Source organism: Poeciliopsis prolifica, unplaced genomic scaffold (assembly GCF_027474105.1).
Source record: "Poeciliopsis prolifica strain line A6 unplaced genomic scaffold, Auburn_PproV2 SCAFFOLD091, whole genome shotgun sequence".
Lineage (NCBI taxonomy): Eukaryota > Metazoa > Chordata > Actinopteri > Cyprinodontiformes > Poeciliidae > Poeciliopsis > Poeciliopsis prolifica.
Genome location: NW_026562466.1, coordinates 779954 through 798457, shown reverse-complemented (window position 1 = coordinate 798457; position 18504 = coordinate 779954).

Genomic DNA, 18504 nt, shown 5'->3' with positions numbered 1-18504 from the left:
TTGTTCTTGCAGGAATATGGATGAGTGAGGATCGGCGACCGCATGCAGGACAGAAAGAGACGCTGATGTTGGGAATAAAAAACAAAAAACAAGACAAAAAGGCACAGCCTGGGGCTTTTACACTTCGTTTATAATCTTCCCCAAATTCCTGCTAGTCCATAAATTGTTATTATCACCGAGCGCTCGGCGAGGCGGAGAGGCCTGAGCGCGGCTAATCGGATCAAAAGTAAGTGATGGCGCTATTCTGCTTGAAAAACACCATTTGTAAGAAGCGGCCTGCTGTCCTGTCTTCGTTTGCGTATTCACGGCGAGGACAGGAAGCCACTGATGTTCGCCCCCCTCCCTCTTCCCGTAGTTAGTCTGGAGAAAGGTCAGAGAAAAGTGTTTCCCTCGGAGCGCCGCGCAGCAATAAACTCCTGGTAAACACAAAGCAAGACGGATTCAGGCTGCCGCCGCCATTAGTGATTTATACTAATCCGTTTCTTCCTCAGCCCGCCGTTAAGCTCGGAAATTACACGTTCCGTCACGAGGAGCCGCTCTCACCTGAGTATTGGATTACCGCAACAAAATATGAATAATTAATACTGAGAAATAGGTTCCTGGCAACAGGAATAGCTGCAATTTAATAATGAGTATTACGTTTCAACCTCCTGCGCTGACGCCGTTTCATCTTCTCTGCTATCTCCACTGAGGGAGTCGCTGACTCCTCTTCCTCCTCCTCATCCTCATCTCTACACGCTTTAGTTGGTCCACAAACTTCAACCTCAGATTTTATGAGTTTTTCTAAAGTATTTCAACCACATGTTTTAATTTGGGAATTGTGTACTCAGACTTTCCTCCTGCCTTTCTTTAGTTGATTGGTAGTTGTTAAATTGATTAAAATCAACTTTGAAATACTTCCAAAGAAAATCAAACTATCTCATCGTTGTTTAGATTTGTAGCAGTCAGTTCTACAACCAATCTAAAACCGCCTCTGACTGAAGACTGTTGCTATCTTTACATGCTAACAGCTTAACATCAACAGCAGAGATGATATTCCACAGTAACGTGTCCTGGATGACACCAAGCTCTGCTAACACACTTCATTTGATTATCCCCTACTCCAACATCATGGCAATAAAATGTGTAAAAGTTCAAGAAGTGTAATGAACTGCTACTACAATTTTGTCTTGTCCTGCTCAAGCAATTCTAACTGGACAGCAGAAAAATCCGTAAACTCAAACTACCATCACGCAGATTGTATCCCCTACTCCAACATCACAGAGATGTTGGAGTAGGGGATGAGATCCTTGTCCATTATGAGTGATGGAAGAGGTAGTTTGAACTTCCCTCTTATCTCTCTGCATCAATGAAGGCTCCTTTTCAACTCCTCAGGGATTTGGGGTCAAAGTTCAAACCTTTCTAATCCCAAATTTGAAACTAAAACATTGTAAACTTTAAGTATGGGGAGAATGACAACAAATTTTAGGCACAGCTTTGATGCTTTCTGAAACATTTCATGCTATGTGCTATTTTAAATTAAAATGAATAAAAATGAGAAAAAAGTTTCTTTTTTGATGTTTTGAAAATTTCTGCTATGGTGTATATTATACTCCTGAGCAGCAGGGGGCGATATTTTAGGAATAATTTAATTATTTCAAGAAAGTATTTCACCGTTTTAAAATTATTCGAAGCTTAATTAACTCTAAAGCTTTTAAAAGCTAAATTTGAAATTAAAACACGATATATTTTAAATTCTGACCGAATAAAAACAGTAAATAAGGTGATAGGATGACAAATTTAAGGCAAAATGTTGCTTGTGTTAATAAATTGTGGAGTTTTATACACAAAATGAATAAAGTCCTCACAGCATAATACTGCCACCACCTTGTTTCACCATAAAGATGGTGCGTTATTACATATATTTGTGTAAATTTGAGGAAAATTCAGGTTTTTATTTGTGAAAGGTTTGATTACTTTTCCTCCTGTTTTTTCCTCCAATAAGCCAGAGATAAATAAATGAGGAAAACCCACGCAGGGGTGATCAGACGGCCACAAACCCCTGTCATCTGTCTCCTGGAGCTGCCAGGCAGAACAGGGGAGACGGAGGAGAAGAAGAAGAAAGAGAGGAAGAGGAGGAGGAGGAGGAGAGCCAGGATTTCTTCTTCATCTTCCTCTCTGGCTCGGCATTATTCTGTCAGAGGTGAGACAGAAGAAGAACAGGCTCGTTTTCGCCTTGCCAGACGACCGACGGCGATCTGCCATTTGCTCAAAAAGAAGAAGAAAAAAATGGCGGATATTCCATACATCCATCTTTATTTAATGAGAGAATACACGAGGACGGAAGGAAGGAGACGGAGAGAGGGGGGAAAAACTTTGCTACATATGGAGCGCTTCTTACAACTAATCAGCAGACTGTTGGTGATTGGGGCCGCGGGCGCCAGGTTGGCTCGAGCCGGAGTTAGCACAGTGCCCAGGTCTTTGCTGCAGGCTGCACAGGTTGGCCTCAACTCTGCTGGGGAGCAGATGGCGAGCCAAAGCTTGTAGTCACACTTACCTTCCCCACTAAATCCCTAATCCCTCCGTGGACGCTCCTCCAAGGCAGGTTTTTGGAGGCAGAAATAGGGGTTACAATCTGGACCGGCGTGCCGCCTGCCAAAACACTCACAACACAGAAATGCAAATTAACTTATTTGTGTTGTCCGCCGGCCAAGGCGCCGCTTCTTTTGCGAGTAATTAAGATACCTTGAAAAATGTTTGTAGAAGATCAATAATTTGAAATAGATAAATAACAATGCGGTTCTGAAGCGGAGTGAGAAGTGAAAAAAAAAGGAAAACGTCCTCCTGAATCGGCCGGGGTGACGCGCCAAACGCTCTGCAGATGTTAAAGCTAAACATCCATCAGAGAGCAGCAGCTGATGCATTGCAAACACAAGGCAGGGAGCTGCTTTTATTAAGTTTAGCCTCATGTTTGGCTTCAACTTTATTGGATTATGTCAGTTTACTGAAAACATTTAGGCAGAAGACATTTCTCCTTGAGTTTTAATCACGCTTCTCTTTAAAGAGAATGAATAAACTTTTTGTTCAGGACACGACAAGAAAGAAAAAACGCTTCCAGGTGACTTCATTGACCAGGTTATTGATTTACACAAAAAGTGATAACTAGTTAGAGAGAAAGCAGTTCTAAATTTTGCTAAATGTACGCATGATATCTAAAAGACAAAAGGACGACATGTCAACTTTTCTACCAAATGTGAACAAATAGATGAGGTAGAAAGGAATCACATTTCACAGATTAGTGAAAAGTTTTAAAGGAAAAATATGCTATGCTAGCTTGACTATGACAATCTTAAGATGTAGATGTGCTGCAGAATTCTGTTTGGTTCAGTTTGTAAAAAAAAAAAAAAGATTTTTAAAAAAGGATGCAGATCTTTAATTCTGCATTTAGGACAGAAAGAGCAGCTCCTCCCTCGTCTTGCTGACGCAAACAGTTTTTTTTCCAGCAGCGTTGTACTGTAAGTACAAGTGGACCCGAAAGGCCTCTGGGACCAACCAGGCGGATCAAACGACCTCCCGAGTATCGGACCAGATGTCCGTACTGGGCCGGGTTCAGATGGTCCCAGCGAGCAGCGAGGGAAAGGTCAGAGTCACACAGTGGGTTAAACTGGACCCATCATGGAACTGGCTCCGGCTGCAGCGCCGCGCCGCTCATCGGCAGGGATTATTTCAATTAAAGCTCATGCTGGCTGATCGCGGGATTACATCAGGGTTTAGAGTGGCAGGACACATCTGAACACGGCACATGGTCAGCCAGGCAGCTCCAGGGATTATACGGCTCCAGAATGACAGGAACCGAGCCATACGCACCGGGAGTTCGCAACAACAACACGAGCCATTGTTATTCACAGCTAAACCTTTTAAAATGCGCTTTTTTCAAAAAAGTTTTAATATTTACAAAAAACTAAAGAAAAATATCTTTTAGTTAAAATGTAATAACCTAAAATCTTTCATAAAATAATTTAGATAATTATTTTGTTTTATATTGCAGTTTTCTAAAGACCTACAATAATGAATTTGTACAAGCTAGGTCTTGCTATCATGCTAGCTGAAGCTAATATGTTTTTAGCAAAATCAACTTTAAAAATTCTTGATGTTTCGGGAATTAAATATTAATTTCACTTCATTTTATGCTTTTATAGATTCATGAGGAACATAACTCAGAAAAGTATTAAATCGCTCTCGTTCTAGTTTGAGTTCAAGATAAAGCTAACGGCTAGCTACATTTTTATTCTCAGAGGAATAATTCCATCTTTTTTCTTGACTTATTAGATGTTATCAGATGAAAACAGAAGCTGGTGTTGATTAAAGCCTCCGTTCTGATTAGTCGATGATGTTTAGCTTCAGCCAGAGGATCATGAAAGGTAAAACCAGCCAACGAGACACTGTTAGCCTCTGCCCCGTGCGCTGCATGCATTGCATGATGTGGACATGAATAGCATTAGCATGCAAGCCTGCCTTTAGCATTCACAGCAGCAAGTGGCGACTTGGTCTGGCATTTCACCTGCGGCCGGTCTGGATTGATTGAAATTCGTCGGAGGAGCCGGTGGAGATGTGGCGAAGCCTCACCTAATTGGCCCTGGAGCCCGGCCTAATTTCTGATTCTCAGGAACGTCCACATTTCAAAGCAGGGCTCGGATCAATTAATGGACCGGTAATGTGTCTCATTTTCATACAAGGCGGGAGGCTTAGGTTGGAAAAATCAGATATCAGCCACCTTCAGGAGAGAAGAGTGTGCAGAATAATTCGATATGGTTTCCAGCTGTTCAGAGCAGCTTCACATATGGAAGATTTTATTCTGCCTCTGGTCTAAACACTCACTCTGCAAACATTTCACATCAGTACATTGAAAAATTTTTAACTTTTAGCCACAAAAGAAGTACATTTTAAGATGAGTCTGTACATTATCTCAACTGTAAGTCTCTAAAATTTATTTTCACACAGTTAGTTGGGATAATAATCCAATCATGCAACAGAAAATATCACTTTTGTCAACCGTTTTGTGGAACAAAAAGACCAAAATGTATCAGTAAATTTTACATCATCTGTTTCTATTATTTTCACAAAATAATAAATCTAATAAAAATCTAAATCTATCACTAATATTCAAGTTTTATACATTAAACAATTTCAGTTGGATGTTTGAGGCTAATTCTAGCTAAAACAAGCTAACTACTAGCCATACAACTAGCTTATTAAGCTAACTTTGTCTTATTTTAAATACAAATGAAAAAATTACTGACGTTTACTTTTGCACCCATGTTCCTATTTTCTAGTTATGTGCCTCACGCAATAGAAATGTCAGACTGCTTTAGCTAATGTTAGCTAATAAATGCTACCTAGCTAATTTATCAATTAAATTAAGGCTTTAAGAATGTCAAACGTCTTGTGACGACATATATCGTATCAGTTTACAAATAGAACAAATTTGTTCATACATCAGCATCAAATTATTATCAATAGCAGGAATTTGAAATGATAATACAAACTACTAATCAGCTTTTTTCTCATAATTTTACAAGAATAAAGACCTTATTCTTCTATTACGACTTTATTCTTGTAATTTAATGAAAGAATCAAAGTCTGACCCCAAAACTCTGTCATAAAAAGTTACTTAAGCTTCTTTTTTAAATAAAAAGAAAGTTATTTTTTTAAGTTAACTATTAAACTAAGCTAATCTAGCCTTATTTATTTGATTGAAAACATAAATATTTACAAAAATGCACAATTGAGTACAAATCAACTGGCTCTTTTAGTGTTTTATGTGCCATTATTGGTGAAGTATAAGAACAGAGAAAACCTTGTTTTATCAAAAAAAAACATAATCGGAGTCAAACAACCAGACAGCTTTAGAGCCGAGTAAAGCTGCTTTCTCAACAGCAAACCGTCTGAAATATGAATGAGCTCTCACTCTATACATCATGTTAGCTGACATGTTGTATTAAAATTTATGAACGACTTCATCAAAAAGCACTTTCTGCCAGACAGATCTGCCCTGACACTCAGGTTACACGGCTGGTTGGAGACGCAGATAAATGTGAGTCACAGAGAAAAGGTAAAGTAATGAATGACGCTCTTTAAATCCAAGCTTTCTGGATTTAAACTCAAATTTAACACTTTTAAGACTCTTATGAAGGAATGTCCATTGTTTCTTTAACATATATATAGAAGAAATGATGCTACTTGTGAGACTGACTGAGATGTTGTCAAACTTTAAAGAACGCGACAGAAATGAGTAAGTTATGAAGACAAACTTAAATTTACTCTTATCCATGGTAGACGCACAAAACTAGCAAGGGGCATTAGCAGCTACTTAGCGGTAGCTGCGACTGCCTCAGGTCAGAATGCAAACTTGTCTGTACGAGTCAAACTTTTGAGACAGAAAAGTCACAAAGAAACCAGGACAGAAGTTATGAAGATAAACATCGTCCCATCAACTCCAGTACATTTACACTTTCTCAGAAAAGAGACAGAATGCTACATAGCCAGCTAGCAAGGGTACATTAGCGGTAGCTGCAACCGCTTCAAGACGTCTGTGCAACTTAAACATCTTACAGAAAAGTCCAAAGAAAAAACAAAACTGAGATACAAAGACAAACATCAGCCTGCCAACTCCAACACATTTACACTTAGAAAGCTAGCTAGCTAAAAAGTTAGATTAGCAACTAGTTAGCGGTAGCTACAAAACGCAATGAAGATGTTTGCGTAACTTAAAACTTTTGCCTAACAGAAAAGTCCAGAGGAAAAAACAAAATGCAGAACAAACGTCTTCAATTCTGATAGAAAGCTAGCTAGTTAGCTAGACAGAAAGTAGCTAACGAGCAAGGCTATATTAGCATTTAGTTAGCAGTAGCGAAAACCGCCTGTGTCTGTGACTTGTTTGAGACATTAATATTAGATCAATAAATTTAAGGCTTTTTAAATGAAACTCTGACCAAAGTGGGGGGATTTCTTGAAACTGTGAATAATTAGTCTGAAAAAAGTAATAAAAATTGAGCAGAAAGCACAACAAGTTAATGACAAAGTGTTATTTGGTAACCTAGTCGTCTCTCCAGGTTACCAAATAATACCTGTCATCTGCCGGCTGCTGAACCCTGAAATGGGGGCAGGTTTTCCAGGTCAGCCCGCCATCTGTCCGCACAGCCCGGCTCCTGTTTGGACACATCAGCACCTGATTGGCTGGAACCGAGTCGGGGTGGGAAGGTCCAACAGCCGGACCCCACGGGGATCGAACACAAGCGCACAGAGATCATCACAGCTGAGGAAAAGGGAAAAAACGTGGACACGTGTTTACGCCGCGTCCAAGTCAATAACAACGCCTTTCTTTTTTGGGGGGGATTAATGTTGTCCGTCATGATTTGACAGATTTATTAGGACTCTACGATCGCATGGCCCCGTTAATAAAACACATTATTTATCAGTTTTATAGTCTGCTCTTTTTTATGTGTAATATAAAATACTCTGACAGGTGTTAACAGTTTTCCGAGTGATTAATCTCTGCACCAGTTGAAATGGGAGAAAGAAAAAAAACAAATAAAGACGCCCAGCAAAGATGGACCCTGAATGACAGTTAACTGCACAGATTATTATTTTCTCATGTAAGCTGCATCCATTCCCTCCCTCCCTCCGTCCCTCGCTACAGTTCAGCTGTCTGGTCAATGGGACCGGGGCGAGGAGCCAAGGCTTCGCCGCCAAGCCTCCCTCCTCCCATCCAGACGGCCTCCTGTTCAGCTGCGCCGCGCGCCGCAGGTTCCAGCCGGGTCAGATGTTCAACACGGGCGACAACATGTTCGCTCCTCACCGCTGTTTACCACGCCTGCCTGTCACCACAGCGACCCGCCGAACTCCGCCAAGCTCTGCTGACGACGGCGACGTGGAGGAGACTCAACCCGACGTCTCCTGGGTTCTGCAGGGTTCGTCCATCAGAACAGAAAACCAACGTAAACATTGCAAAATGAACTATTAATGTCAAGTTTTCTTGAAATATGCAGGTTTAAATTTTACAAAAAGTGTTTGGAGGCTCACATGTTGACTCAAAGTTTGGATTTAAATCCATATTTGTGTTGATTTTGTATTGAAACAATTTATATTCAGCTCTGGAAAAAATGAAGAGACTTTATAAAATGATCATTTTCTCTGATTTTACTTTTTAAATGTTGGAGTTAAATGAACATTGTTCCTTTATTCTGTGAACGACTGACAACAAAAATTCAGCATTGATTAAACATTTAAATCATTACAATTCAACCATAAAGTGACATTTTTCAACCAATTCTGAACAATTAACCAAATTATTGGTTGATTAACCATCAATCATTAACCTGAACCAAAAACCAACATTGAATTAACATCTTTTACTATCTGGGTTGTAATTATTTTTAAATTGATAAACGATCAACTGAAATAATCAAAGCGATCAGATCTCTGTAGGCAATGATTGTAGAGTTTAAATATTTGAAACAAAACAACAAACTGTGTTCAGGTTGATCGTCTTTTTCCACATTTGTTCAGTTTTTTCTCAGTTTTCACTAAAAGTTGCTGTTGATGTTTTTGGTCCCTTTTATTAATAAAACAGATTAGACTAATACTTTGTGTTGCACTTTGTATTTCCCATTTTAACATTTTGATTGCATGTTTTTTAATGTACTGAAATTACTGAAAACTTTAAAATTTGATTATTCTTTAATTGTGAGAAAGGGCCGTCCGATGTTGTTCTGAGGGCCAAAAATGGCCCCCGAGCCGCACTTTGGACATCCTTCGCTCATCATAAAGCACTGTCTGCATTTTTCAGAAACATTTTAAATGTAGAAAAATTCTGCTAAATTATTAATACATTTATTACAAAAAATTTTTTACATCAAACTTTTGTCTAACTTGTTAAATGTTAAATATAATTTATGTAAATTAGATGTAAAATGTTATCAAAAAACGCTACTAAAATAAAATAAACTTTAATAAATAAATTGTAAAATATTTTACCAAAGAGGTGAAACTTTATAAGCTTATTTATATTTTCAAATTAATGTTTATCTAAAGAAATTCATAAATAAAGCATATTATTCTAATAAAAACGCTTAATCAATAATTATAAATACTGTTATTAAATTTTTCTGCAGTTTTTAAGATGTCTTTCATCTTACAAAAACAAGTAATCATAAAATTTAATTTAAAATATTTTTATTTGAGTTTTTATACTTTATTCTGTTGTTACAAAAGTCATAAAAAATAATTTCAGGTTTTCCTTTAATGGTTTAAAACAGAAAATTTCAAGATTCAGATTTTGACTTTTGATTCATTAAACATGTAAATATTTGTAGTTTTTATCTTGACCATCTTTAAGTGAGATTTTTTATCAATTTTACCTAAAAAGAGAAAAAAGGGAAAACTTTTAAATGATTTTCGTCGTCCTGTTTAAAAATGACGAGTTTTCCAAACTCTTCTGCATTTGCTGACAGAGAAACTTTAATTATCTCAAAAGTAAAATTATTGAAACTCTTTTTTGCTCTCTATTCTATAGATGTAAGGAAAAAAATACAAATGTTAGTGAAAGTAAGAGGTGAAAACCGTTTATCCATAAAAAGCACCAGTTTTTATGAATTCCCATTTTTCCAAATAAACAAACTTTGATTCACCAATAACTGAAATCTGCTGTGAACTGGCAGCACATGTTTCCTGTCAGCGGCGTAGTCAGAGGTGCAGGTCGGGCCTCCGCCGCCGCCGCCGCCGCTGCCGCCGCCCAGGTGCAGAGCAGATAGGGTTGCAGCGCGTAAACGGCTAATTCCTGCCCGGCTGTGGGAACGCCAGCTGCCCCCGTGTTTCTCAAAATCCAAAACTGTTGTGGATTTGCGCGCCAACAGAAGGAATCGACACGCAAGAGTGAAAGCAGCTCGTTCCCCGAGTCTTCCCACGTCAATAACACGCGCGGCGCTCGGTACAGTGGCGAAACCCAACTTCTGTTGTGCAGCTTTCCCTCGCCGCCCCCCGCCGCCGCGCCGCCGCCGCCGCCGCCGCCGCCGCCGCCGCCGCCGCCTCGCCGGATGAGATCGGATCTTTCTGAGCTCCATCAAAGCTGCGGGATTCAGGCGGGAAGCGTGCATATGTTTGACAGGAAAAGCCTCCCGCCATCTTGACTGTATGTCTGCAGGAACGCCAAACGCTGCCACACCTTTGAACCCTGCTGCTGCAAACCATGCGTAATGAGGCGCAGTGCGACCTTTGACCCTGGTTTTGAACTCGCCTCTGTTCTGGTTCCAAAACATTTTCTTTTGGAAACTGAAACGAGGTTAAAGTTGTGTTTGTTAAAGTTGTGGGCAAAGTGCATTCATCATTTTATTTCTGCATTATTTTACTCTAAATAGTCAAAACATATTTGTTAAAACGCAGCAGGAAAATTTTATCTTTAATTTTGACTTGTGTTGTTTTAAATGAGTATTTATTACACTATTGGACTCCATACCATAGATGTTAAATATTTATAGTTATACTGGCCTTTTGTTGTGATTAAACATATAATTTCACAATTTTACACACAAAAACATGCCAGTGATGCAACAGTTTTTAATCTTATGTTTATATTTATTAAAAATTCCTGCTGTTTTTTCTCTATTTTACTGAATACTGTGGCTGTTTAAAGTTAGATTTTTGTAGTTTTCATGTTTTTCTATAATTTTCATGCATTTAATTGAAATTAAGCTCAAAATTTGTTCATTTTATACAGAAAATTTGAATATTTTCTGTTTTTCTTTTTTAAACTGAAGCATCTGTTGCAAGATTAAAGATCTGAAACTTTTGGTTAAAGTGATGAACACATTTTCAAATTTTACTTGCAATTTACTTTTTGCGCTATTTCAGGATTAATGTGAAATATTAGTCATTTTTTGGCATTTTCCTGTTTTTTCTGTGCATTTTATTGTCATTAACCATATAATATAATAATTGTACACATAAAAACAGAAAATAAAGTGAAAGATTTTAATGTTTCATAATCTATCATAATGCTTCCAAGGTTTAAATTTCTTAGGTATTTATTGAGCTATTTTACTCCGTATTGTTTCTGTTTACAGTTAAATATTTGTACTTTCCTGTTATTTCTATGTATTTTTTTAAAATTAAAGATGAAAACCAGAATATAGAATTAAATTTCTGCACATGTTGGATGTAATTTTGACGTTTTGAAGCCATTAAATCTCGTTCAGCTCCATCAGGTCCACAGAAATCGTTCGTCAACATATTCGACTCTTGGTGGCGAAAACACGCCGACTGTTGTTGTCGTTTCCACGGCAGCTTCCGACTCGTCTGCAGGCAGATGTTCGCTGTCAGGCGAAGGTCGACCCGCGACGGTTCGGCCGCCTCCCGAACCGCGGTGGGAAGCGGCAGCTCGCTCCCGTCGGACTCTTGGAGAGGATTTGGGACTGATAAATGGGATGGATGTGAGCTGAGATCAGCAGAATGGCATCTGCTTCACACACACACACACACACACACACACACACACACACACACACACACACACACACACACACACACACACACACACACACACACACACACACACAAATGAGCGCGTGTGCCCTCTCTCTCTCTGTCTCTCGCCCACACACACTCACAGCAGTCAGAGCTGAGCTGTGACAGAGCAGATTTACAATCTTTTCACTTCACACTGTAAATCCACATCAACATTTACTACTGTAAAAAGTCACCGATTAAATTACTGAAGAAACTATTTGGTAAAAAGTGATCAAATTATCCAACATTAATATTTGAGAATACATCAGAGGGTCCGAAATGGAAAGTTAGATGGAAATGTTGGGTTTTAAGAACCAAAATGAGAAAGAAATACATTTTTCTTCAATGAAAAACTTAATAACCATCAACAGAAGCTGCAGGTGTTTTAACTAAAAGTTTTTAGTTAGTAAAAGTGAAAAGTACAATGTAGTAAAAATACTCCTGAAGTTAGAATCAGACGAGTTTTATTGTTATCACAAGAAGATCACCGGGTTCAAGTTACCCAGCAAAGTTACTAAAGTGGATGTAATAGAGTAAATGTAACTAGTTACTATTCAACTCTGGGTAATAGTGACCAGAAGAACGACTGAGTTCTTCATGAACCGTTACCAACCTGCTCACAGCAAGACATGTTCACATTCACCATGCAAGTGAAAGCAAAGACCAACTTCACACCATCCAGAACCAACACCGGACCCTCCAGAACCAACACTGAACCCCCAGAATCAACACCGAACCCCCAGAATCAACACTGAACCCCCAGAACCAACACCGGACCCTCCAGAACCAACACTGAACCCTCCAGAACCAACACTGAACCCCCAGAACCAACACCGGACCCTCAGAACCAACACTGAACCCCCAGAATCAACACCGAACCCCCAGAATCAACACCGGACCCTCCAGAACCAACAACAAACCCCCAGAATCAACACCGGACCCTCCAGAACCAACACTGAACCCCCAGAACCAACACCGAACCCCCAGAACCAACACTGAACCCCCAGAACCAACACCGGACCCTCAGAACCAACACCGAACCCCCAGAATCAACACCGAACCCCCAGAATCAACACCGGACCCTCCAGAACCAACAACAAACCCCCAGAATCAACACCGGACCCTCCAGAACCAACAACAAACCCCCAGAATCAACACCGAACCCCCAGAATCAACACCGGACCCTCCAGAACCAACAACAAACCCCCAGAATCAACACCGGACCCTCCAGAACCAACAACAAACCCCAGAACCAACACTGAACCCTCCAGAACCAACACTGAACCCTCAGAACCAACACCGGACCCTCCAGAACCAACACCGGACCCCCCAGAACCAACACCGAACCCCCAGAACCAACACTGAACCCTCCAGAACCAATACCGGACCCTCCAGAACCAACACCGAACCCCAGAACCAACACCGAACCCCCAGAACCAACACCGAACCCCCAGAACCAACACCGAACCCTCAGAACCAACACAACCCCCCTGAACCAACACTGAACCCTCCAGAACCAACACCGGACCCTCAGAACCAACACCGAACCCCAGAACCAACACCGGACCCTCCAGAACCAACACTGAACCCCCAGAACCAACACCGAATCCTCCAGAACCAACACCGAACCCCCAGAACCAACACCGAACCCCCAGAACCAACACAACCCCCCAGAACCAACACTGAACCCTCCAGAACCAACACAGAACCCTCAGAACCAACACAGAACCCTCAGAACCAACACTGAACCCTCCAGAACCAACACAGAACCCTCAGAACCAACACTGAACCCTCCAGAACCAACACAACCCCCCTGAACCAACACTGAACCCTCCAGAACCAACACCGGACCCTCAGAACCAACACCGAACCCCCAGAATCAACACCGGACCCTCCAGAACCAACACTGAACCCCCAGAACCAACACCGAACCCTCCAGAACCAACACTGAACCCCCAGAACCAACACCGAACCCCCAGAACCAACACAACCCCCCAGAACCAACACTGAACCCTCCAGAACCAACACAGAACCCTCAGAACCAACACAGAACCCTCAGAACCAACACTGAACCCTCCAGAACCAACACAGAACCCTCAGAACCAACACCGAACCCTCCAGAACCAACACTGAACCCCCAGAACCAACACCGAACCCCCAGAACCAACACAACCCCCCAGAACCAACACAGAACCCTCAGAACCAACACAGAACCCTCAGAACCAACACAGAACCCTCAGAACCAACACAGAACCCTCAGAACCAACACCGGAACTTTAAAAACTAACATTTTATGACATAATTGATGTTTTTTTTGTTCACAGCAGTAAAACTAAAGCCGTTGATGGAAACGTTCCAGTTCTACTGGGAGATTATTTCACATAAAGTGGAAACTTGTCTTGTTAAAGTGAAACTGCTACTTTTTTAATGAACATTAATTATTGACGAAAATCACTGGGACTAAGATATCTGCATCAAGAGAAGAAAACGTGGTCAGGTTTATGTTTATAAAGTGATAAACTACAGACTTTGGGTCTAGCAGAAGTACTAGACCACTAGTACTTCTAGTAGTACCGGTACTACTATCAGTACTTCCTGATAGTACCGGTACTATCAGGGAGTATTCCTGGTATTCCTAAAACCAGGAATACTCCAGGTAACGACCGTTCCTGCTCCACTCCGGTTCCCAGAGCAGCACATTTCTCTCTTGGACCTTCGTCAACGGGGGGATGAGGTGATTCTGGCAGTCTGCGCCGCCTCGCATTCATTCCTGATATAAACTCCCCTCTTTTTCTGCGGCTTCCTCCCCCCGGCGATGCAGATAGCACAATAGTCTCACTGAGCGGTGACGATTAACACATAAAAGCGACACGGGGAATCTCACCGCTAGATACGAGTGCACATGAGAGGGGCAAAGCATTCATGCCATGCCAGGAACTTCAGTGGGAGCCCCGTCTATCTGATTGGTGATCTTTTGTTTTGGCGTTGCCCTCGATTCGAGAGAACGTGCCCAATCAGATTACGGCGAGGGAGGCAGAGCGAGAAGACAATCGCTGGTTTCTTTTCACTCCGTCTATCTCCGAGCGGCTTCACTTAAGGCGGCTGCAGATAAGTCAGAGCATCTGCAACTTCCACCTCCCCCCTCTTCCTCTTCTTCTTCTGGCTTTTCTGTGCTGGATTAAAGTCAAACTTGTGCACAATCAGATGATCTCGTTAGCTTTAATCCAAACTCGAGCGGTGACAGGTAACCCTCAGAGAAAAAAAAAAAACTAGTCTCTTTTTTCTCTTTCTGGAGTAAAAGCAACGATTTCAAAATGTTTCTTCACTTCCAATTAAATCACAAAAAAATAAACTAATTTCAATCAGTCATAAATTAACTGGACATAAATGAATGCAATAATATATTATTAGTCCTGATTAAATCTGGAAAAACTAAAATATTCATTTTTATATTTAATAATTATACATCTAGTCACAATTTTTTATTTAATTAAACTATTTAAATAATTTATAAACCTGTTAACATATTAATCATAATTTATTCTGACATATTTACTATCTGTTGGCTTAGCATAATTAATTTTTAATTAGTTTATATTTTTATTATTCTATCTGGAAGTTTTTATTGAATTGTGTTAAAATATTTTAATTATGTATTTAATCCATATTTTATTTCATTTGAAAATAATTACATTTATTTATTTACTCAGCAATTCTACTAGTTTTGAATTAATCAATTTGTTATTTAATTTATCCAGCATTTATTTACTGAATTGATTTTATATTATTAGTGAATTTACCAAATTATTTATTCATCTGTGTAATTTTGCTTTACTGTTTTTATTTATTTTGTGATAAATTCAGGCTTATTTCTTTTAAATTTATGACATCAAACTTCAAGCATTTATTAAAGTTTGCAGGTTTTCTGAGGAGATATTTGTCGTTAAGGTCAAAGTTCAATGGCGGTTCTCCCTGAGGAGGGTTTTTAGCTCATTAACGCTCTTTGGTTGACATGTAGATGCTGAACAGTTCAGATGAAAGTGAGTGGTTCGACTACCTCGTGTGGGATTTCCGAGCCGAAGCCCCGTGTTGATGCTGCCGCCGCCGCAGGGAGACGATCCACATTCATCACATCAGGAGCAAATCTGCCGCTGCGCACCTTGAAAACGCTCAAATCTGAGCCAGATCTTACAGTAAAATCATATTTTCCGCTGTCTTGACCTGACAGTAGATGGTAATTACCTTAAGTGCTGGAAGAAGCACCACATCTATTTCCACTTTAGCCCAAAATGATCTTTCTGAGGCGACGGTTGAGCCAAATATTCAGAGTATTCACAGATCAGCCCCTCATTAAGCAAGAGAGGCATTTGATTTTTAATTCAGTCCATGGTCGGACACCAAACCCTCCACCAAAACCAGAAATTATTTAAGACCTGGAAGCAGTTGAAAGCCGCACCACAACAGGGAGACGATTCTTTCTCCTCTGCTTCAAATACTTTCCCTTCATGAAGCCACAGCTGCAGCTTTGCAGCTCGGTCTCCTCCGCAGACAGCAGTCAGCGCGAGGATGAGCCGCAGCGAGAGGCGGCTTTCAAACTGTAGGGAGCAGCAGTCGTCTTTCAAACAGGACGGCAGCGGAGGCCCGGCGCCACCAACCCAAACGACCAGGAGGAGGAGGAAGAGACGTGTAATTACAGACTATATACCGACACCCAGTCGTAATTTACATTAGCTGGAAAAATATTAGACAAAGATTGTTTTTATCTACACCACGAAGAGAACCGATTCACACGTTCATCTACGGACAGTGACATCGTTAGGCCATGGCGTCACAAATAGGAAGATTCAACATATTTCTATGTACCAGAATATAATTATTCACTGTTTATTTACAACATTCCAATAAATCCACATTTACAACTCAGAAATGAACCGAAACCACCAAACACAAAGTTACTTTTCATAATAATTTACATTTTATACATAAAGTTGCTCCACTCAAAGCTTAATGTAATGATATAAATACACATAAAAGCAACTAGAAACTGTTTCCAATGCAGAATATATTATAGTATTAATGTAATAATGACAAAAGCAGAAGTGGGTAAAGTAAGAGCAGCACTACTTCTGCGTATTTTTACTCAAGTAAAAGTCCAAGAAAGAGAAAAACGTATTTAGTAGAAAGTTTACTCAGGTACTGAGGTAACTGATCAAATTATCAACCTTAACTTTAATTACCAAAATATAAAGAGAAGTGGAAATGTTGGTATTAAAGGACCAAAATGACAAAGAGTAAAAACATAAATACTTTTTTTCCAAATCAGTTTCTTTCCGTAGAAAATCCAGAAATATTTACTCAAATAAGACGAAAAATACTTCATAATAAAATTAGTCAAGTAACAGTAATAAGAAGTAAAAATACTTCTAAAAGTGATTTTTTCCCAATCAAGTTAAAGTTACTACCCACCTTTGGAAACTATACTTTTCTGTATTCTTTTGTTTCAGCATGAACTTCCTGGTTTGATTGTTTTTCAGCCAATCAGAGGAAGACTTAAGAGTCAGCAGCTGTATTTTTATTACAAATGTGAGCAAAATTGGGAGAAATAAAAACATCCTGTGAATAAGCCACAAAAAACTTGCTGTGTCATCATTCTGCAACTACTTCCTGTTTTCTTCTGTGTTGTTTCCTCCAGTGGAAACATCCTGTGGTGATTGTGTGATGCAAAAAAAAATTCCATTTGGAGAATATACAAATTTCTACACAGCCAAAAAACACTTCACTTTCTTTTTTTCCCAGAACAACATTTTCCATTATTCCATATTATCCGTTTTCCTTTTTGTCCCCGTCTGAAGATAAAGCCACGGTTTCACGAAAAGACCGATGCCTCCTTGTAATGTGGGCCGCATGAATATGGGAAATGAAATCTCAAATTGATGGAAGACTTTCAATTTTAAGTCACCATTGGACTTCCATACCCAAAGGCCGGCGCTGCATACGAGAACATCATTTTATCATCTCCCTGCACCTGAAACAGACCCAGTTACCGTCTGACAGGACGTCGCATGAAGGAGACATTAGTAAATAACCGTCAGAATGTACTTCATAATGCTTTGCGGCTGCCAGTCGCTGACATTTATATATCACTTTTTAGTGGCGGGCCAATGAAACGCCGGCTTAGATATAAAGTCGGCCATGATTCATGTCTGCCGTTGTCAGTCTTACATTAATATTATGACCGTATCCATCATGTCGGCCGTCCATAATGAACAGATGCTGTAAAACACAATTTGGCCTGACAAGAGGGAGAGGTGGAGGGGGAGCGGCGGTTCGCCGGCCGCTCAGACGGGAAGCAAAGCTCAAATCCAACAGCTTCACCTCCATGTTGGTTGGAGAAGTTTCTTCCAGGAAATCCTTCCCAAAACCAGACCGGACCTTGTCATCCTTCTCTATCTGTTCCAATTCAACTATCCACCTTTACAACTGGCACTAAACAGCCCCAAAGCATGATAGTGCCACTACCATGCATTCCAGCTGCTACGTCTTTCTGAGGTGTTTGACAGATTGGGGTTGCTGTTGGACAAACACCCAAAGTTACTGTAGCTCTTTAGTCCAACTGACCAACATATTTGGTTTAACTCATCAAAATGTAACATCTGCTCCTGGTTTTCTCAATCGTTGCCTTTCATATTTGCGTTTCTATGATGTGAAGCACTTATTTCTATACATAGCAGCGCTCGCTGTGGCAGAAGCATAATCAAGAGTTATTACAGCAGAAACTGCAAACCAGGCCTGAAATCTGACCGTCATCATAAAGTTGAACTTTCAGGGCCACATAAAGGCAGTTACAAAGTCGGCCTTCCATCAGCTGGAGAACATTTCCAGGATTAAACGAGTCTGGTTCTGCTCTGCATCCTCAGAACCAGAACCAAACATGGAGAAGCAGCATTCAGGTTCTATGCACCA